Source organism: Accipiter gentilis, chromosome 5 (assembly GCF_929443795.1).
Source record: "Accipiter gentilis chromosome 5, bAccGen1.1, whole genome shotgun sequence".
NCBI classification, from domain to species: domain Eukaryota; kingdom Metazoa; phylum Chordata; class Aves; order Accipitriformes; family Accipitridae; genus Astur; species Astur gentilis.
This window is the reverse complement of record NC_064884.1, coordinates 13,765,260-13,787,127: the sequence shown is the minus strand read 5'-3', so window position 1 is coordinate 13,787,127 and position 21,868 is coordinate 13,765,260. Positions and strand designations below refer to the sequence as shown.

General features: G+C 44.2%; 1 protein-coding gene across 2 annotated transcripts in view; it reads right to left on the bottom strand.

Annotated features, from left to right (window-relative positions):
• Positions 1-21,868, bottom strand: part of BMP2 (bone morphogenetic protein 2) — a 106,507-nt gene that overhangs the window by 1,275 nt on the left and 83,364 nt on the right. The window contains exon 5 of one of the 2 annotated variants that reach the window (XR_007506084.1): positions 14,970-15,025. The exons of the other annotated variant lie outside the window; for it this stretch is intronic. The gene's annotated coding sequence lies outside the window, so the exon portion shown is untranslated. The remainder of the gene's footprint in view (positions 1-14,969; positions 15,026-21,868) is intronic. 2 annotated transcript variants of the gene reach the window in all.

The following is a 21,868-nucleotide window of genomic DNA, read 5'->3' as shown; positions in this document are numbered from 1 at the left end:
ATGACCTTGTCGCAAGATGTATTACACCAAATCCTTCACTTAATGAGCCCATTGCCACAGATGTCACTCTCCATGCCATAACTCCCCAAAACATTTCAATTTCTTTCCCCGTAACTGTCACCACACTTGCTCTGGCCGCTGCGGGGAGGGAACTTAGCCATGCAGCAGATCCCAGACTCAGCTTTTGGCCTAGATGACACACGGAAGAATTATTTTGCAGATGGGCCAACCTAGGACACGTGTTCCCGCTGGGATCGGCACTCTGCTTCCCCCTCGCTGCCTCCTTAATGAGAGCGCGAGAGCTCGAACCAACAGCCAAGTCCTCGAATGGCAACAACAAAAGACTCCTTGTCGTTACTCAGGCTGACTCAAACCAGAGTAGAAAAGGGGATTTTTTTGGCAGAGCTGCAGATCACAGGCTGACTATAAAGAGCTCGTCACCTAGTGCTGTCAGTGATGGTCTCTGTCAAGTTATAAAAATGACCTACTTGCTCCTTGCCTCAGTTTCCACAACTGTGGGCCATGGGGTCTGTGAGGATTAGTACACTAGGAGATGTGATGTGTAGCTCCTGTGGTGATGGTGGTAATATAGAGACACATAAGCAATACTCAAAACGGAATGCCCTGACAAGAAGGAGTTTTGAAATTTGACTTAAGAGTTTAATAATCACTCCAAAAGTAAAATTTCTCCCAAAAAAGTGAGCCCAAGCCTGTTCTCTCCATTCCCGTTTTTCACGGTCTTGCATAACAATCTATGTGAGAACTTGAAGGCGAAAAAGCCAAGTGCTTCATGCCCTAAATTTTGAAATGGCACAATTGCAACGCTCTTGGCATTTTTGTTTTTCCTCTGGATGTTTTCCTTTCAAAGCAAAGTGCAGTCAAAAAGGGATCTGTTCTTGCTAAGTGATTCCCTTTTGGTAGCACAGCATGCTTCAAAGAAAGATATGTGTATTCCTTATATTTAGTCTGTATAACCACATACGTATATGGTTCTTCTGAAGTTTTACCAACCATTTCTATTTAGTGCTGCTTCAGAGAAAGCAGAATCGAGTGCCCTGTGGAATCCTTGCTCTCCCAGCACACACAGACCTCAAGGTTGCAGTGTTATTTCTTCCCCTGCCCTTCATTATTATTACTAGTGGCAATAGCAAGTACCGATCCAGTGAGGTGCTGCATACCTTCAGCTCTCATGGGAGTCCCTGACAAGAACAGGTATTTCCATAAAGGGTATTTGCCTGTGATGTACAGGCACTACAGTCAATCCTAGCCACCTTCCAGCCCTTCTCCAAACACAGGAGGGAAAACAAGATTTGTCACAGAGGGAGACCTGGGGGGGGGGAAAGTGCTCCTCGTGGCCAGGGGATCCTGGGGTGCTTTGGGAACAGGTTTAAGTAGAATATTTTCTGCAATGCCTTAACCCTCGTTAGTGCTGTAGATGCACAGACACAGTGCTGACAATTTGCTTCATTTCACAGTGGCACCATTGCATTTCTCTGAGAATATTTCCTCTGCCTCTCTTTACAAGAATCCCATGATTTCATAGGGGTAAAAAAGTCTTGATTCTTCCACATCTTTTCCTCTGCCTTTAGCCTATTTGGTTCACTGCTTCCTTTTGTACGCTGGAAGATGCTTTCAATTTTTAAGCTTTGTTTGTTTCCCTTTTTCTGTTTATTTTTGTTGTTACTGGTTAGTTCCAGAAAGAGCAGTCTGAATGCCTTATCTGCCAGAAGGCACATGCACATGGGTTTCTTACCTTGCCATCACTCCACAAGATTTCATTACATTTGCCTAGAATTTAATCTGTAACACGCACTGCAGAGCTGGTCCCAAGGAAAAAAGGCAGTGGCTCATCACGTGACATCCTTTCTCTTAAGATCTTGTTTCCTTCTGCATAGGCCCCGCTTGCTGGGTCGGCAGGATGGGTTCCCCCACTGTGCTGTGCTAGTTTGACATAATTGCTGTAGTGCCACTGAGCAACATGTGGCAAACAGCTTTATCGTCGAGGACAGCCCAGCAAGCTGGGATGAGTGAACAGCAGCTTCCAGTAGGAATGCTCCTCTGTATTTTAAGCTAGTCTTTCTCGGAGAGTTGGAAAAGAGGAGATTGGAGTGGTTTTTTCCCCCCCTACATGTGATTTCACTGATGTTTGTAGTTGCACAGAGGGACACCAGAAACCTGATTCAAGTGGTCCTCCAGGGATAGCCTGTTGATTTCTTGAACATTGAAAAGGCCCAAGAAAGTTTCAGAGTCCAACATCACTCAGTAGCTGATCTGAAGCAAACCCAAAGAGGACAACCCCATTTCCTCAGAGCCCTCACTCAGCCCCCTTGGCCACTGAGACATCACAGCTGATTTTTCAGTTGGCCAGAAGCCCTGTCTGTGTCGCTACAGAGCTCAGGCATGCCTTAAGACAAGAGTAACTAGTCATGCCCCATCTACCTTACATGCTTTTTTTTTTTTGAGCACCTCCCTGACTTTACTATGTTTATACTCTTAGCACCTCTGTAATTATCTCGCTTGTAAAAGATGAGAAACAGAAGAACACGGAGGTTTTGCAATTTGAGCTGAGCTGTGCAGGAGCTCTTTGGCAGGAGAGGCAGCCTCCCGAGGGGTGAGTAATGTCCTTTTGACAATCCTATTAGACTTCTGTTTGTATCCTTACATACCTAGATACGAGCCCAAAATCAAGCCCAAAGCGTCTTGCACAAAGCATAGTCGCTCTTTGAACCTGACTTTTCTGGGACTGATGGCAGGCTTTCACCACTGTCCTTCCTAGTCCTCATACAATTCCCAGAGACCAGATCTGCAAAGCAGTTCCACTCTGTTTCAGTTTGAAGGATCAAGTCTTATTTATGCAAGCAATATAAACATCATTTTAGCTTGAAAAACACACAGAAAATTCAGAACAGCTGCAACTGTTGTGTGCAGTGTCCTGCAGAATAATTTTGTCCAAGAGCACGGAGTGCACTCACAACTGCCATTTTAACCAGTGTGACTGGCAAAGCAAATCAGATGGCACTTGGCTTCAATTATATGCTTATTGTCAGCCCTCTTAACCAATTAAATCAATGAGAACTTTACCACGGAACCTGAATGTAGCTTTAAACCCTGAATCAGCAGCAGTAGCTGAGCGTAAGAATTGCTGAGTGGAGAGGCAAACTGACTGGGTAGTGTGCTTCAGGGGAGGCACATGCTTAGCTGAAAGGAGGGCTCTGTGCAAAACCAAGCGGAGCAATGGAAATCAGATCAGCAAGATGAAGTCTGGCTGGTGAACAGCCTTCCCTGCATGTGAGCCAGTGGCAGGTTAATTAGCATAGCTAGGCAGGGAACAGTGGTTATGACAGAAGAGGCTTTAATTGATAGGATCATTTTCAGCACGATAATATTAATTAGCAGTTGTGATAGGGAACATGAAGGCAGGTGGAGCACTTTCTGTCAAGGTATTTTTATGAGGAATTAGCCTGTATAAACACCCATTGTAAATACATTGTCCTTGTCAGGTGTAATAACTGCCTTGGCACATAGCATCTCTACACACAATGGAAAGATAATTAAAGACACAATTGCACACTACGGTGTTTCTCCCAGATGCTAATTGTGTCATTGGAGAGATCTAAACAATTATGTTAGGAAAACAGTGGGTGACTGTTAATAATTATTTCCAAAACGTAGACAATAAATAGATTGAGAAAATGCTGTGAGTGTTGAGCCAGCCTCGGAAAAAGCTAGAGGAAAAATTGTATTTCTGAAGTGAACATGGAAATTTTAAATGGGAGTGAGGTGTCTAAACATCTTGAAGGAACTTAGACCCTGAGCTTACTGAAGCCAAATCCCACCCTAGCCTACAAATAATTTCATATTTCACAGCCTTCACATTTTCCTCATATGTATGTTGTTCTGAGAAGCTTATACAAGGAGGGCTGAATCCCGAAGACATTACTTAAAGGAAATTTGTATTCACGTCACTGAAAATTCACTACTGATAATCCTACTAATAATTCTTATGAAAACCTGTGTTATATTACATGTTGCATTTTATTAAGTATAGCATATATAATGTATTGTATAACTCTGTATTACAGGTCTATACTACATACCTGTAATATTATGTTCTAGTAATTAAACCAATTAAAGTACAGTTATGAGCTCATTAAACCCAAGAAATATGAGATGTCAATCAATTCAGTTTTTATCTAGACAAAAATCTTATCAAAGCCAAGTGATTCAGTCCTTAAAGTCAAGTGTTCTTATGTCTGTGTCTCCATTTATGACGTATAGATATACACGATCCACAAAATGCCTGTATAGACATATGTGACCTGCATGCACAGTCCCTATTGTGGAGCAAACTGCTGCTGGATATTTTTACTTCTTTGGTTCCCATGATACATCTGAGTGGGATATTCTGTTACAATCGTAACATTGCAAATATTTAATAATATCACACGATTCTTCACAGATCTGATATAAGCAATACATAGCCCTCTGTCAGGTACGTAGGTTTTGCACGTTGTCCCTCAGAGGATGCCAGAATGACTTAAACACACCGAGTTATCCTGCTGTGGTGAAATGCCTTTTTCCCAGGTGCTGCTGTACCTAAACTGGTCCCTGCAGAGTCAGCAGGTCCAGCTCTCCTGCTCGGCTTTTTACAGGCTGAGAGGTGATCTTGAATTAGCTCTTTTGAAGTCACCTGGGACTAGTGCATGCCTGCCTGGAGCAGAACATTATACTCTGGAATAAATATACTTAGGGCAGAAATCTTCATCCTGCTTTTGTTCTCCCACAGCTCTTACAGTGGGGACAAGCTTTTGGGCAAAACCTCACTGCCATCCCAGTCAGTTGCCGGGAGTGTGTTTCCTGGGGCTGAGTGATGGCAGTTCTGGGCTTTGCACCTCGCATGAAAAAGAGGCGTTTGGTAGAGCCATGCTGATGATCAGCAGAGGCTGCAGAAGGAAGAATTCAAATTATGCAGAGAAGCAGCAGAGGAATGGCAGTGACACAGGATTAATTGAGCTGGGTTCTGGTTCTCACACTGACAAAGTGTCTCACCCAGTGTCCCACACTCTGTTTCGTGTCTGGATTGGTCAGATATGTTTCAGGCCATTGAGGGCAAGGACTGCCTTCACACTATGTCTGTATCTGAACAGTCATCAAGCCTTGATCTTGGCTACTATCTCTAAGGGGGGCTCTAATAAAAGCAATAATAATAATACTAATGTTAATAATACTGATGATGATGCTAGTGAAAGGCTGACTATAGTTACCTTTTAATGTGGTCCAGAAAAGCCCCATGCTTCACGTTCAGCTCATCCAAAGCAGAAACGCTGTTTCTATTTATTATTTTTTTTCTGGTGGGAGGAGAGTTTTCATGCCCAGAGTTGGAGAGCATGGGGAGAAAAGAGAATTATGGAATGATTTTTCTATTGTGCCTAACAAGATTATGATCAGAAAAAGGAGGAGGGAGAGGAAAATGTGGATGATGTTGTTATTACCGAAATGAAAGAATTTGTATATAATCATAGTAGTTGGGGAAATGTGTTTTTAAAGACCTTGAGAAAGGTCATAATGAGAGTTTACTTTGTAGATCTAATCACAGTTTACAAGACCATATGCCAGTTCCCAGTGGTGTCCATAGTGAACAGCAGGACACCAGTAATTTTCCAGATGTGGCTTCCCCCCTAGAAGGAGAAAACCAGTGAGAAGGACTAGAGTGACCCAGCACTGGGGGAGCCTCTGAACTCCTCTACACCTTTTGTCTGGGGTGCCCTCACAAATAGTTTGGTTGGTAACTTTGGCATAAATTCTTCTACAGTGCAACTGAGCGTGCAAGAGAGGAGAAACTCAGAGAGGGATCACAGGATCCAATTTTATGGAAATGTATTCATAAAACAGGGCTGAAGCATATATACCATAACATCTATCCCAGATACCTGATGAGTATTTGGGGCTACGTCAGTAGTGGGGGAGAGGGGAAGAATGTTGGGTGCCAACAGGACATTACTACCTTGTGAAACATGCTAGTGTGGAGGAGATCATGGTCTCAACTTCTGCCCTAAGCTTCCTGTAACTTCTGCAAACACATGCATATTGGGCCCCCTTTGGTCAGATCATTCCATCAGCCACCCTTGGGTCTTGGTGTGGCCCCAGTCATGCTGCAGCGCAAGCACTTTCCAGGTCAGAGCACACCAGCAATGGGAGAGTTTGCAAGGGACTACATGGAATCACCGGATCTTGCCCCATTTTTGTTTAGAGAGAGTCGTAGCTGTGGATGCTGTTCTTTTGGAGGAGTGGACTTAAGAGGAAAAGATATCCTGATGAAGGTGAAAAAATGAAGGAACAGGAAAGGAATCTGTGGAATCATTTGATCTCTTCTGAAGGTTGCTCTTGCAGCCTAACGCCCTTGATCCAGGTTGCTCTTTGCCTCTGTTTTGTGTGCTTTGTCCCCTGCTTTGTGATTGACGTTAGCCCGGGGAAAGGAATTGTCATGGTCTGTTGGCGACACAGTGGTTTCTGATGTCACCTGTAACTGATTCATAGCTTACTTTGGAAGATCAGGGAACAGACTGAGATCCACTAGAAGCAGCCAAATGCCTGCACAATAGCTTCAACTGTGTAGGCTCTAGCTGAGGTCTAGGCACTGCTTGCACCTTTGGTCACAGTGAACATATTGTCATTTCCACAAAAAAAAGCATGGATTGTGATAGCCAAATCTTGATGTGGGAGGAAGGAGCAGAGTTTCCTAGTGAGCTGGAGGTAGGAGGAAATTCTAGTCAGCAACACCGACTGTTCATCTCAGAGCAATGACGCATCAGAAGACACCGAGGCCTCACTTTGCTTAGCCAAACGTGCGCTGCTCGCCCTTGCTGCCGAGCATGACAGGAGCTGCTGAGTCAAATGAGAGCAGCTCCAGCCAGGGCTGTGCCGAGGAGGAGTGTGCTGCTGTACACATTACTAAGGATTGGTTGAGAGACTTGGAGAAGAAAAGCAAAAAGCCCTCATGGGAGATGGTCTATTTTTAATGAGCCCAAACCTCTTCCACAAATTAAGTGAAATATTTTAAAAGGAAACAATATTACTTTGGTTTTATTTGTTTCAGCTACTTAGTTACAGCTCCACGTGGACACAATTAATGGAGGAAATAGAGTATTTTATAAGCCCAGGACTCTGAGATAGATCTTTTGTGACCATGTGAAATTCTTTGCCCTAATCACCACACATTCCTTGGGAGAAGGTTGTATATTGCCGAAGATTATTAACCTCAGTTCCAAAAATGTTGTGTCTAGTCATTGAATGGCAAAGGTCAAAAATTGTCATGGTGTTACTCAGTGATGAATTTTGCCCTCCATTTTTCATTAAAGTCCCTGCTGTCTATCTCTGGCTCAGGTCTGTTCTAATTCTGTTCAAAGTATTCCCCTGCAAGAGAGAAAGAAATGACCTTTCCACTGGAGCTAGTTTTATTTCCCAGATCCCTTTCAGACTCCCCCTGTGACTTCATGTAAATCACTTAGACATTCAGTACCTCATTTCTCCATTTTTTTTAATAGAAAGAATATGATTTCCCCTTTATTTGGCCATTTACACGATGAATTTTTCAGGACAATGGATCACCTTGTTTTGGTGGTATCTAACACCAACCCATCTAATCTTTGTTAGTCAAAGAAAAACAGATTGAGGTAAAACCTGGAGATGAACGTTGTTTAGATGAAGAGTTTAATTTGTGCCTTGCCCTGCTTTCCTGATGATAGAAAACAGCGAAGAAGTCACCTTTAGAAAAAAATAATGTTTTTTCATTTTTCCGGGATTGCCTCAAATATCAGACAGGATCCATAAAATACCAGGTCTGGGCTTTCTGGCAGGAGTGAGTGTGACAGCAGGGTGTGATTTCTGGATTTCTGAATGGAGACAACTGATCAGTTCCTCAGATAATACAGGTCTATATACCTCATTATTCAGCCATCCACTTCTCACAGGCAGACCTAAATATTCTCCTTTTTAGCTCTCAGACCAGTGCTGCTGAGAAGTCTTCATTGCAACAGGATATTACATGGAGGTAAACAATATCTCATTGATGCAGTAATCTGTGCAAATACCCTGATAGCTAAGCACAGCGGTGGAGTAAATAAACAACCCCAATGCCCCTTCTCCTCCACCATGCCAATAAATATAGTTTACTGTACACATCACTCTTTGGGGCCGTGCGGGGATGGTGTGAATCCATTAGTAGGGCAAGGGTGAGTGACTTCTGACTTCAGCGACCCTTAAAGTTAATCCAGCATCGTAGGGGCAGAATTAAATGTGATGAGCTCAGAAAGTGTGATAAAACCAGATTTAAGTGCACAGCTGGGCAGCAACCTATAAAGGCAGAATTTAAAACTGTAATAAAAACTTTGTAATCTAATTACGATGGTAAAGTTAAAGGTGAGGTATTTGCAGCATGATTCACATGCACCACAGCTAACCTCTGACATCTTGAATATATTATGTGGTTTCTTCACTACAGGAGTAATTTTTGAGTTGCTCTCTCACACTACATGGTTCCCTACATTTTATTCTCGTGCACTGTCTTTGGAGGTTGCAGGACAGGACAAAACTGTGGATCAGCATTTTGTAAAGCATCTGCTTTCCTGTACTTCTTGTTCAAGGCCTCTCAGGACTGCTCCTCCCCATGCTCTGGGCACTCAGCACCCAGGCATGGAGGCAGGGGTTGTGGCAGGTGCACAACACCTCCAAAAAGTCACAGCTCCTAAGAGAGTCCGAGGAGAAACCACCGCAAGAACAGGCATGTCTCAAGCTGGTTTTAGCCTAGCTGGTCTTAATACCCCCGGGAGGGAGGATGCAAAGCAGGTTATAGCTTGGATGCAGGATATGATCCCAGGCAGACAGCTCCTGTCGGAGCCCATGGCATCACGTCTTCATTGCAATTGGCACCTAATTAATGCCACCTCAGATATGCAGTCGTCTCTGATTTCAGTGCTGGCTTCTCCAAAAACCAAAGTAATGGGAAAAACCAGCCCCATGAACCCTGCTTGGTTCTCCTTCACCACTGGCAATGGATGGAGCTCATTTTGCACAGCTGGTGGGCTTCAAAGTGCTCTCACCAGCACTGTCAAGTATGACAACAACCTTAGCTCCAAGTCTAACATCTTTCAGCAGAAAGACCACAGAGGGGTTAAACACTAAAATAGAGGTCTTTTTCCTGGGTTCCATTAAGTGTTGTCTAGCATTCCAAGCCCACTGCATGTGTGGAGTGGTGTAGTGGTGGGATTTAAACAAGTTTGCTCAAGCTGGTAACAGTTGAGCAGTTGCTCTAGGAAAGGCAGCTGGGGAGATCACTCTTTTTTCAGCCAGCCTATGTCAAGACAGAAATTTCAAATAATTTGGAAATCTACCCCATGGGATAGTTCTGCCTTTTTTTTTTTTTCTACACCCCAAACAGCAATGAAAAAATGGAGCAGAAATGTCAGAAGAAAATCTTTTTATATGAAGTCTGAAAGACTCTGTATTTTTATTTTTTTTAACTAAAAGAACGTGGTGGTATTTCTGAAATCAAACTGCATCTCATTTAATTCTGTTTGAGTTTAGCCAAAAGGCCTTCTTTTAAAACTGATTGACACCAAGCTACATTCCTAGGTCACAGAAGTTGTTCAGGATGGTGTTGTTTGTAGAATCAGCATCCCAAAATAAACTATGTTCTTCCCCAACAGAATGTAGAGCCAGCTGATCAATCTCCACAAATGTTATTCTTAAACTGATGAAATATTTACCATGTTTGTGAAATCAAACTGAAACACATCTGTTGCTTAGTTTTCCCTAATGGATAATCAAATACTACTTTTCCTGAAGGAAATTAATAATTTTTAAGATACTGTGTTTCAGAACCTGTCCCTCTTTTTCCCCTTTTATTGAGCTTGGAGGGGAACAGCAGAGCTATCAAGGGCACCCTGTGCAGGGTTCAGAGTGATGTTCTCCCTCTGGGAAGAGGAGGGTATGAGAGCCACTGGCTAAAATAGATGATTGATATCACCAGTGGCTGGGAAAGAGGTGGGGGGGTGCTCTTGGAAAGGGACTACTCAAAATTTCCAGGGGCATCTTGTGTTTGTGATTGTGATCGCAGGTCTATCTCAATATTGTTACATAGAGAGACAGAGAGCTGCTTTTTATTTTCGAGAGAAAGAGAAAAAGATGTTGTGTGTATATACTGAAGTGCTATATATACTTCTGCCATTCCTGAGATAACTTCATCCCAAACTATCCTCCTCTTCATGCAGCTGTGCAACAGCTATACCAGGATAGAGCCCTCCACAGGAGACAACAGCTTTTAAAATGCAATCAGGAACTACCAGAAAACACCACAACAAATGCCCTGAAACACAGGAAGGAGCCCGCCAGCTGCAGAAAGCCAGCGTGAGGATCAAAAGAGCAACATCCCAGGTACAAACAGGGTGAGATTCTATCGAGCCCAGGCCAGCAGCCACCCACTGCGTGCTCCAGTGGGTTTAGAAATCCCATCCTGTACAGCAGCTCCTACATGCTTGAGCTCACTGTACTGCTGAGAGAGTAAGGGAGCATTTAACACCCTCAGTCTGCAAGGCACAGACAGGAGGTGGTAAATACCTTGATAAGGAGACTGGAGTGAAAATACCAGCTTTAGGCAATCCAGATTTTATCAGGGAAGTATGCAGGGATGAGTAACTACCTGACATGCAGATGTGCCTATGCATGGTGCCAGCAGCCTTCCAGTCCACACATCCGGCCTCAGGCGTCACGCTCGCATTTTCAAACCCATGTGATTTCGGGGTATGTCAAGGGGGTATTTTTGCATGGGATTCTCACACAATGGCAGTGCCCAAAATGAATCTGTAGCTCTATGTCTGGAATAACCTCTAGCTTTAACACTGGAGACTTGTTTTTCTGCTGTAAGAAGCTGCTTGGCTTCTTAACGAAGTCTGTTATCTGCTTAGCAATGACATGCATTTCACAGCGCGGGAATCCATGTGTGACAGGTGAAAAAAAGACGCTGGAATCCAAGGGCTCAGCAAAGCCATAAAGAAATTAATATTGCTTATTGCTTAGTGAATAGGTGGTGTCTCATGGACCATTGCTATTGCTGTCACTGTGGGACCTAGAGAAGAGCTGTGCCTAATCCCATCGTAGTCTCTGCAACATGAATCACAAATTTGGTGTGAGTGGTTGGAAACTGAAGTGCTATGAACTGGCACAACACATATATTCATACTTCAGGAGATATGGGGATGGCAGGGGAAGAACCCCAGGGAAGTGGTCACAGCACCAAGCCTGTCAGAGTTCAAGGAGTGTCTGGATAATGCTCTTAGACATACAGTTTGGTTTTAGGTAGTCCTGCAAGGAGCAGGGAGTTGGACTTAATGATCCTTACGGGGTTCCCTTCCAACTTGAGATACTCTATGATCTTATATAGGCAGTTTGGAGAATTATTGCTAAGTCTCTTACTCTAGCTCTGACCCCAATATAAGACTATGGAGCTGCCTGTTGGCTATTCTCCCTCGTACTCTGGATCGCTAGGGAAGTCATTGCCTGGGTTGCCATCAACCAAGGTGGGAAATGTCTGTTCAGAGAGCCTGTCCCCGCTCTCACAATGCTCTTCAGGTGTCTTACAGGTTCTTGGACCTTTCTGTTTGGTTTTTGCATTGATTCTTGGCCAGGGTTACAATACAACAGAAGGCACAACCAGCCCTATCCTTGGTGGGAAGAAAAGAGTAGGAAGAGCTTGGCAGCTTGAAGGGATGGCCTGGAAACCTGAACAAGGAGAAAGGAGAGACTGTTACCTTGCTAAAATGATAAGGGGTTGGGGCAGCACTCATAGCTATGCCACGCCAGGGGATTGGCTGCTGAAGGGGTGGAGATGGTCGCTTTCTGGGGGTGGTGCTTAGTGTGGCTAATGACAACCATAAGTAGGAAAAATATGGATGCTATTGGAGAGAGAGGCCCAGGAATGGATAAAGAATAAATTGGCTGCGCTGTGTACAGAGAGGGCCAAACAGATGTTGGGCCTGATCCAGAGCCCATTGAGTTAATGGAAAGGCTCCCTTTGGTTTCATTGGACGCTGTCTCAGACCCATTACAGCTTCACAGGAAGCGGTGGAGACCAAGAGTAATAACTTGTGGTGACTGAAGTGGTGTGTGTTGCATAGGTGTGGGCTGTGAGGTTTTCATGGTGAAAACAGATGGGTCTTACAGATCCGTCCATTTGGCCTGGGTAACCCTTCTGCCCCACTTCCCCCACCTGATGGTAAGCAGTCTCATGCAGTCTTGGTCCTCTAGCCAACATTTTGGCATGATTCTGCACAGAAGTGCTCTTCTGCCTTCTGTATTCCCCCTCCTACTCAAAGAGGTCCGGGTGTGATCTCGTGGTGGCCCAGGATTCAGAAACCAGTGATTTGAGCCCTCCACAGAGAAGGAAGAAATGAGGCCTGCTGAGAACTGTTGACTAGGGAGGAATTTTGTTGTGGAACAGCAAGAAAAATAATGTAAAGCAGGTGTTTCTGCAATCGTGAGACATTTGTAAAACCAACATTGTCCAACAAGTCTCCCACTCACATTCTCATCCACATGATATGGCAAGGTCTAACAGAAGGACCGCAAATAGAAAACATCTCTCTGTACTAGTTGGCGTACAACCTGCACTAGGGCCCACTAGGGCCCCCCCTCCCCTTCTGCTGTCTGTGCTTTTCTGTTTATTTAGGTGTGCATCTTTGTTTCTGTTTTTACTTTTAGCACAAGTAGAAAGGAAATGGGATTTCATACAGCTTAGGAGACTGGGAGCTCACCATGCCTTAGAACATGGGCCTTTATTTGTCCTCGCACCACAGGTGCAAGTGTTTGCAGGCCAGATCCTCCACTAGTATAAACTGCCCCAGCCTCCAAGAGGGCTTCCTCCTTTTAGCCAGCCTGTTTGAGGAGGTTTGTGATATCCGGAGATGCAGACACAGACCATACTCCATCCAGGCTGGTCTCACGTTTAGGAGTGAGAACTTGAAGCTGCGCAGCACCCATTTTCTCCTAGTGATGGTATCAGGAGGAATGGGTTGACCATTGCACACAAAGATGCATCAACAAACAGCAGATGCTGTTTCATTCAGGGTTATGAATTTACTGGAAATGTAATTTGGGGAATAGTTCAATTTAGATGAATTTAGGCCAACTTGGGGAGAGGCAAGGAAGTAAGTTATAAGGGTAATTTCAAGGCTTTTCTCAGGACCACCCCCACCCAAAGATGAATAGCTTTGTTTTCTCTGTTAATGAGAGAAATCCTCACAGTGGAGTGGGATTGACTCTAGTATTGCTGAAAGAAAAAACTTTGTCTTTCTCCTGCAAGAAACTCTGCTCTGAAAGGGGCTAATAGTTCACAAAGCTAGGGTGAACTAGCAGGTTTTGCTCACTATCAGGACCGTTATACTGATTTATTTCAGCTGAAGACCTACCCCAGTTCTCCTTGACATCACATCAAGCTCCTCACAATCCACCTCTGGATTTTCAGTCATCCGTTGGCAAAGGAGCCCCTCCCGAGTCTTTTGTAAAAAGCTATCAGTCTCATTCACCTCTTCTCCAGCTGTATTCATATCAACTTCTTTCCCCTTTGCAGGTATTCCCTTATCCATGCTGGCAGTAACATGTACACACTACAACAGTGCCAAACATGGCTCAGGCTGAGCTGGATTTTAGGTACTTAACAGGTTTAAGTCAGGACCCTGCAACACCCAATCTCCAAAATATAATCTCTCACTTTCCCTGACAATAATGCACTTCTAGCCATGTTTAAAAAGAAGCTGATACTGAAAGAAGCCGCTGAACTTTTTCTGTGAGCTAAGGGTCAGTTTACGGCTGGATAAATTGCCTGGCAGGAAGGTTGTGTGGCAACTTGGCAATGATATCCTAACACAGCTGAAGGAGGAGAACGCCTGAGCCCTGTCTTCTAGTCCTCTTTTTAACCATGCTGGCTTGTTTACATTTGGGTGGTAGATGGGTGGAGCCGTTATTCCAATTTTTGGCTCATATCCGTCCACTTGGATGTCAATGTAAACTGCTGCAATTATATCATAATCGTGTCCCGCTATTGGAAATGATTAGTCTGTTCATTTTCCATAAATACTGGCTGGCTGGCCTCACCTGGCAGCGGCTGTGAATTGTCATGGCAGATACGAAAGCCTAGAGAATAGGGGGATTCATAACTTCATGTGAGTTATGGTGTTTTCCAGGTGACAAAGTCTAACAAGACTATGCTATTGGATTTAGACATAAACAGGATGCCAGAGAAGAAATGTCAGCTTTTAGACTGGGATTCAGGTAGCAATAGAGAAAGCACAGGTATTTCAAAGCAAGGACAGTCTTACTGTGCTCTTTTAGTCAGAAAGTGAATTTATTAAAATAAGCCTTAAACCAATGGGGGAACTTTTGAATTTCAGATGAAAGTTCAAAAATACCCAGGCTTTATAATTAAATAGCACTTCACATTCCTACCTCTCCACCATGGCTGCCTTCGCTCTTCCATACCAACCAGTTCCAGTGGGTGGAACTGAATGTAAAAAGTAGCCATGTATTAACTTCAAGGCTATTTATTCTACAAGCGAGCTCTAATTCAAAATAACACTGATGCCAACCTTTTTTTTTTCCCCAGGACTCAGGCATACAACACACTTTCCTCTATTGGAGCTCATCATTCCATAACTCCAGAAATTGCAATATAAACCTTGGCTACTATGCACACTTCAACTTGAAAACACAGCAGTGATCTGGGATTTTAATTCAAGCAAATTTGAAAGTGGATTAGAAATAGGATCCAGCTGCATCTCTAATAGTCAAAAGAAAAATTAGCAGAATATTAGAGCTGAAATGAACTCTGTCTTTCTTTTAGCTTTGTTGCTCCCCTTTGCTTTAGAAGAGGAATTACACAGACCTAAAATACCATAATTAAATTGTCATTTGTTCCTTACCTTGGTAGAAGCTCTGCCCAGCTGAACACATCTCAGTTTCCATCCTAAGCATTTACCTACAGCATAAGGTTGGGGAGAAGCGGTTTATTACTTGTTTTAAGAAATTAGAAATCAGAGGCATGCACACTCTGTCTGTTATAGTCTTCAGCGAGCATGTTGCCAGGCTCTACAGGTTATACATCATTAGCACACAGAGTGTCCAGGAGAGCCCAAAGCTTGTGCAGGTGTGTTGGCAAAGCTCGCACCACTTCCCTCCCTCCTCCCTCTCCACCGCACTTCCAGCAAGCCGATACTTGAAATTCGATGTGGCAAAATCACAGAAAGCTCTTCTAAAGTTTGTTAGCTCAAAGCTCACCCAGCAGACGTGACTATGAGATGGCGCATGGAACCTGGAAGGGACTTACTGGAAAAACAAAACCATTGAGTCAAAAGCTTAGTGTGTTTTTCCACGATTGTATGAAAAAAAGTGCATGTGTGGTTTTTTTTAAACACTTTCAGATATTAGAAGTTTAGTGAACACAGAGACGGCTTCTTTTTTTTTTTTTTTTTTTTTTTTTTTTTTTTTTTTTTTTCCCCTGCCCTTGAACTTTCAGAATTACTATGGGGAATATATTCCAGCCTGTTTTCAATGACCCATTCATATGGTGATTTTATTTCAGCTTTTCCCAACAGGGAGCGAGCTTCATTCGATCTCTGCTCCTGGCGTTAGCTGCCATTATTTGTGCATCCTGCTCAGATAATCAATAAAGTGGATGGCATCTGAAAACAATTATACACACAGCTCTTCCTTAGCTTCCAAGACGGAGACAGAAGCTGGGAAAGGAGCCTTTGCGTATTCAACACTTGTTAAAAGAATGAAATATGGTGCTGTGTGTTATTGTTATATCCTGAAACCTGGGCATTCAGCAGCAGTTTCTTTTGACATTGTGTAGCACTCTGGCCGCACAGCGCCTGATCACAAAGCTAATCACCTTTCCTATCTTTCCTGGCTTTGCTAGAAAAGTTGTTCTGTCTGCTTGTACGGTGCGCCAAAGGGCAAGAACTGCAAATATAATAGTGGTGTCTGCAGCCTCCTTTAGTGAGGAAGGGTGTAGTAGCTGGGTGTAGTATCCTCCTTTGTTTAGGGGACACCATCACAGTTGCATTTTTACAGCCAGATGTCCTGGCCCCAAGCTAGCATGTGGTGACGAGTGGGTGGCCTGTGCAGGGTGTGATGTCTTTCTGTAGCATGGGATGAGTTTTTCCAGCCAAAATTGTGTTCAAACCCCCAGCTAAAAGGGTGAGGCTCTGTCTTTACACTGCTCATGGCAAAGCCATCTTTAGATTTCTGTAAGGCTCTCACTGCTGACCAAAGAACCTGATTCAGGCTCTCCATCACCTGATGGAGTCCTACCAGCCAGGCAAGTATGTGAGTTGTCTCATGTTAGAAGGTATTTAACAACTGTTTTAGGAGGTTTGCAGCTTCAGCCTCCCTCCTTGCAATGGCTAAGATGAACCATTGGCATGAAGCTGAGCATTTCCACTGCAGCCTACCTGAACAGCAGCTGCACCAGGTACCAAAAACACAGGGCCTCTGAACTGAGCAGGTGGTAGAAAAAGAAGAGGCACAGTTTTTGCCAGGGCAAGCTGCAACTGCAGAGTAAGGATTTGTCCTTTTACTCCTGCAGCTCTGGACAAGCTTTGTGCAGCACTGTCACAGTGGGGACTAGATCCTGGCTATGACCCTACACAGGTTTTAATGATCTGCTCATGGCCTGCATTGAGGACAAGACGAGAGGTGAGGTGGAGCAGTGGTCTGACCCAGTGTGGCCATTCCCACGTACTTCGTTTATACCTTTCTCTCTTGAACTGCAGAGCCAGGAGGGATGCAGTGGCTGTACAGCTGGGGAAAACCTATGACGTCTGCAAGAGCTAGCAGCTGGGGACATCCAGAGTTTGGCAGCTGCCTCCCCAGAAATAAGCTAAGGACATCAAGCAGCTCGCTGGTCCCAGCTGTTGAGTGCCAGCAGAGCTATTTCACATATCCGGACAGCAACAATTACAGGCGAGCAATTGTTTTTGGCCGCTACTACAGGGTCTCTGCTATCTCCTAATCTAGGCAGCAAGCAGAAGTGTTTGTTCATGGCCTGCTCCATTGTCTATCCCCAGCTTTTCTCTGTGGCGGTACATTGTTTGCAATGCTGTTTAAATCCTCCTGCCAGCCCCAACAATGCCTCGTGCAACCCCAGCGTGTCCCGAGCTTCCAGGCCGCAGAAAAAACGATCCTGCTCAGCCCAGCTCTGTTTGTTGTGAAGTGTTTGCTTAGTGATTAACTCATGCATGGACATACACAGCCACAAACCTCTAGGTTGTCTCACAGCCTTTTCATTCAATTAAGTCTGTTGACTTAGTCTCATTTTGAGCAGTAACTGGATTTAGATAAGGCAGTGGAAACCAAAACATCAATTGTGTGATTTCTGGCCCAGCTGGTATGTGGATCTGAAGGGAATGTTTGTGCGGGCGATAACTGAGGTAGTGCAGTGATTAGGACAAAGTCATTTGGTGCAAAGACTTCTATAAAGTAAAAACGCTCTGCATTAAGTACAAACACTGGCCACAGGAAGCAAAGGGAGCTGTCTGCCTCTGCAAACTCCCTCTTTGCCTCACTTGATGTGCCATGCTGTCAACGGCAGCCAGTGATGGATAGGTCATGGTCCGTCTGAAGGAGCAGTCGTGGTTGGGCTGGGGCTGTCTGGGAGCTCCCACCAGGTGAAGAGGCTGTGCTGGAGCCCAACTGATAGAACCATTAACTGCTTCTCTGAAGCCAGCAAAGCTCTACAGGGATGTAATCATTTGGGATTTAGGCAGTTACTTTTTGTCAACAATAGACCAAAGTTATTCTGGGACCATTTCTCCCCACAAGCTGTAGGGCATGAATTTACACTCAGTTCCTTAGGGGCTTGATTTGCCCAACATGAACCAGCCCTCATCGCACACATCCCTGGGAAGAGGAGGAGCAGGTGGCACACCCTCAGCATCTCCTTAGAATGAAGGTGGCCCAGATGGAAAAATCCTCTATACTATAATAGCTGATGTCTCCCTGTATAAACAAGATAAAAGCAAGCTCTTTTACTTGCAAGCATACATTTTTGTGGTGCACTCCTGAATCTTCTACTGCTTATGCACTATAGTCAGAAAACATATTGGGAAACATGTATTGTTACACATTTGCCGAAAGCACGTTTCAATGCATGAATTTTTTGGTCATATTCTTTTCCAGGTAACTGTTAAGCTAATGGGGAGCATAGGGCATTCCTGGCATCCTGCAAGTGTTCAGCAAGGAGCATGGAAGAAGAGTGCAGAAAAAGACAGCAAGAAGATATTACTTCCTACATGCACGAGATAAAGTACACCACTGGAAGACAGCAAACGTATTACTGACTTTCTCTTTCTTCTCTCTCATACTAGGGAGGGTTTCTTCCTCAGATTACCCTTTGTTTTCTTCTGACATAAATTTGTGATATAAGGAGATTATTCTAGCTTGTTGCACTTTGAGAACTGCTGATGGACACTGAAAGGGGACAAATACATTGTAGGTGGTTTGCAAACAACGGGCTGCGTGCAGCCTCAGTGCATATATTCCTCTGAACAGCACAGCTTCACCACTGGAGGAACAGGGGAATGTGCTGCTTCAAAGGACTTTTCTTCCCAGTTCCTCCCACTCTGCTTGTTTCCCTTTTGGGCCATGCAGCACTTTTCATAGAGGTGACATTGGAAGTAATGTAAAACCAGCCTTTACTGAGAAAAGTGCTGTGCCCATATGCACCCCCCATGGGGTGGTGATGGGAGGAGGTGCTAAGCACCTCCAAACATTGAGCCAATACTTCACATCATCACCCCTGGTTTGGAATGGGAATCACACCAACTAGCCTAAGCAGTAGTACACTATGTGCACTTATTTGACCTTCTTCCTATGTGGAGTGCACCCGTACAGGGGAAGAGCATGTTTTAGTGCACTCAGACTCAGTATTTCCATCAGTGACTTGGATGGTGGAGTGCTTTCGGCTTTCTTGCACAAGGACATTGCAAGAGCAGTGGAAGTACACCATGCACTGTTCACTCATCCCCTTGCTCCCTATGCAGACATCCTCAGCCCGTGACTGTTTCTGTCACAGCCGCTGCCGTTGGAAGCAGGACAAGCATGTAAAAATCTGCTTCCTTTGTGCTGAGAAGGTGGTAGCTACCGAGCTCCTGTCACCCAGCGGCACAGGGCCCCACGATGCAGCTGAGCACACAGCAGCGGAGCCATGCCCAGCACAGGGCTTTGCCCCGGCACGGCGGATTAGCGCAACACAGTGAGCAGCTCCTGGGACTGGAGCAAGTGGCTGCGCGTGTGTGTACACACACACAAACACTTAATTGTTGGCAACTTAACATATATTAAACAACTTCTGGTAGCGATGAAAGATGGCATCCTCCCAGAGTTTTGCATACCTGTGAGCTAATCAGCCCTTTGTGTGAAAGCGTAGGTGGAGACTCTTCTAACAATACGAAGTTGATTAGCTCATCATCTTGGCTTTAGGGGCATAGTGATGTGCCCATCCTGCTTTCAGAGCTATGAATAATCCGGCTTTGCTGCAGTCCTCTTACAAAAAAAAAAGCAGAGAGTGTAGTTTCAGGGCTTGGTACTCAAGCCTGTTTCTCGGTACAGGTGACGAGTAGGTATTAGCCTATTATTCACTGGTATCACTCTTGGCTTCAGGTCTCCTTTGGACAGCTGTCAGTATCAGAAATGATACCTATCTGACAGAAACAATTGCTATTTTTCAACCACTGATTGGAATAACATCCTTGAAGATTAGGCATGTGCGATTCACTGTCAAAGTGAGAGGACCATCAACAGAAGTCTGTGCTGGTCATGGTTCATTTAAATCTCTAGTAACAGTTTGGATGGTAGAGCAGACAGGGCTCTTACAGTAGGCTAAAACAACAAAAGAGGCTGGGAGACCCCAGCTTTGGGAGGGCAGGAGGATTGATTTTAAATGTTCTGAATAAACTTAATAGTTTTACATGAAAAAGAAAGTGCATAATGAAAATACATATAAGGAACCAGGGCCTGGTACTGGCAATATGCTAGGGGAGCTGGTATAGGATAAGCTCCAATCTAAGTCTACCGTGCGATGCTGTGGCCAGAAAGATACTTGTTATTAGAAGAGGTATTAGGAACACCCTTTGTGTGGAGATCATTCTGGTGCTGGAGAGGCCCAGACCACAGGTCTGCACTCCGTAATTCAAATAAAGATGTAAACACAGGAGGAAGTCTGGAGGAGAGCAACAGGACTGATAAGAGGTTTCAAAAAACATGACCTGTGAGGAATTTTTTTTCAATTGGATTTATTTAGTCTAGAAAAGACTGAGGACAGCTATGAGAGACTTCAGGTGTGAAGACAGTAGCTGAAAGGGGTATGGTAAAAGAGTCCAGTGATCACTGGGTCTATTTGCATGGGGAAGGAAAAGATCTAGTTGGCTTTATTTGCAGCAAAACAGAGGAGGTGAGAATTTAGGAAAGCTCTATCCATAAAGAGAGAGAGGTGCTAGAACCGCTGGCACAGAAGAGGGGCTTTGGGATCTCCATCTCTGGGGGTTTCCAAGAGTTTAAATTAATGTACAACAGGAGTGGTGTAGCCCCGGGCACAGAAAGATGTAGGAGGGTCTCTCCATATCTACATGTGTTTACTTAAATGCATTCTTCAGGGGTTATTGCTTTGGTGGCAGTAGCAGAAGGCAAGTTTGGTTGCTAAAATGGAAAACGCGCTGATAGGTGGGTATCTGCACAGAAAATGCTGATAAGACAGGAAAAATTACATTGTTGTCAGAAACAATAGCCAAAAATTTTAGATGTTCTGCTTCAAAAAAGTATATTTAAGGAAAATGGGTCCTTTGGCAAAACAGTCTTTCATTAAACAGAAGATTTAGATGGAAAAATTTGCCATGAGCTCTGTAGATTAGCAGCCCAGCAAAATTCCATGACCTCTGAAGTGTAATTACTGATCCTGGAAATGGTTGCTCTTTGCCATTCGGGATTCAGCAGAGATAACGCAACACCTCTGTATGTAATGGAAAGATGGGTAAAGACACTGTCAGGCGAGCCTGAGAGTAGCTTCACCTGCAAAAAAAGGCTATACAAGAATAAGTATCCAGAAAGACTCTGTGCAACAACTTGCCAAATTAAGAGGGAAATGGTATCTCTCACAAAGTCAAGGAAGGACTGCGGTTAAGGGATGAGAGTCAGAAACCCAGCATTAAAAAACTGCTAGTTCTCACAAAGCCTGCACTTATATGTATTCAATCCAGGAAACTGGTTAGTGGGATGTGAAACTACCATATGTTTTTGCAGATGCTACAAGTATGTGTGCTTTCCTTATGTATATATGCTTTATACCCACTTTTGAAATTGGGTCAAAGCCTGCTAGTGCTCCTGAAGGAAAACTCTTGAGAATTTACAGATCTGAGGTGCTGTGATTTATGTTTCTGGACAGCAATTTCACTTTCCCCTATTGAGGCTTGGAAAAACAGAGGAGAGTGCAACAGGAGATCCACACCAAAGATCAAGGCAGATACATCTGCCTGGCTGTCAGATTTCACAGCAACAAATTGGAAGAAAATTAAAAAACCCAGGCCAGATCTGGTCCTTGCTCTGGGAGTGCAAAGAGGTCTGAAAGGCTCCTACACAGATATTTATACTTGGCATAAAACCACCACGGAAACTCCTGTGTTTCTCTCTCTGTTTTTGCTGTCCCTTTAATAGAAATATGTCAAGTGAATATGAAAGAATGAGCTCTTCTTGTTAAAATAGTCTTGAGTTTGTGTCATTTCAGTTAAGAGGAGGTTGCAATGTCCACCTCTGCCCACCACAGCTC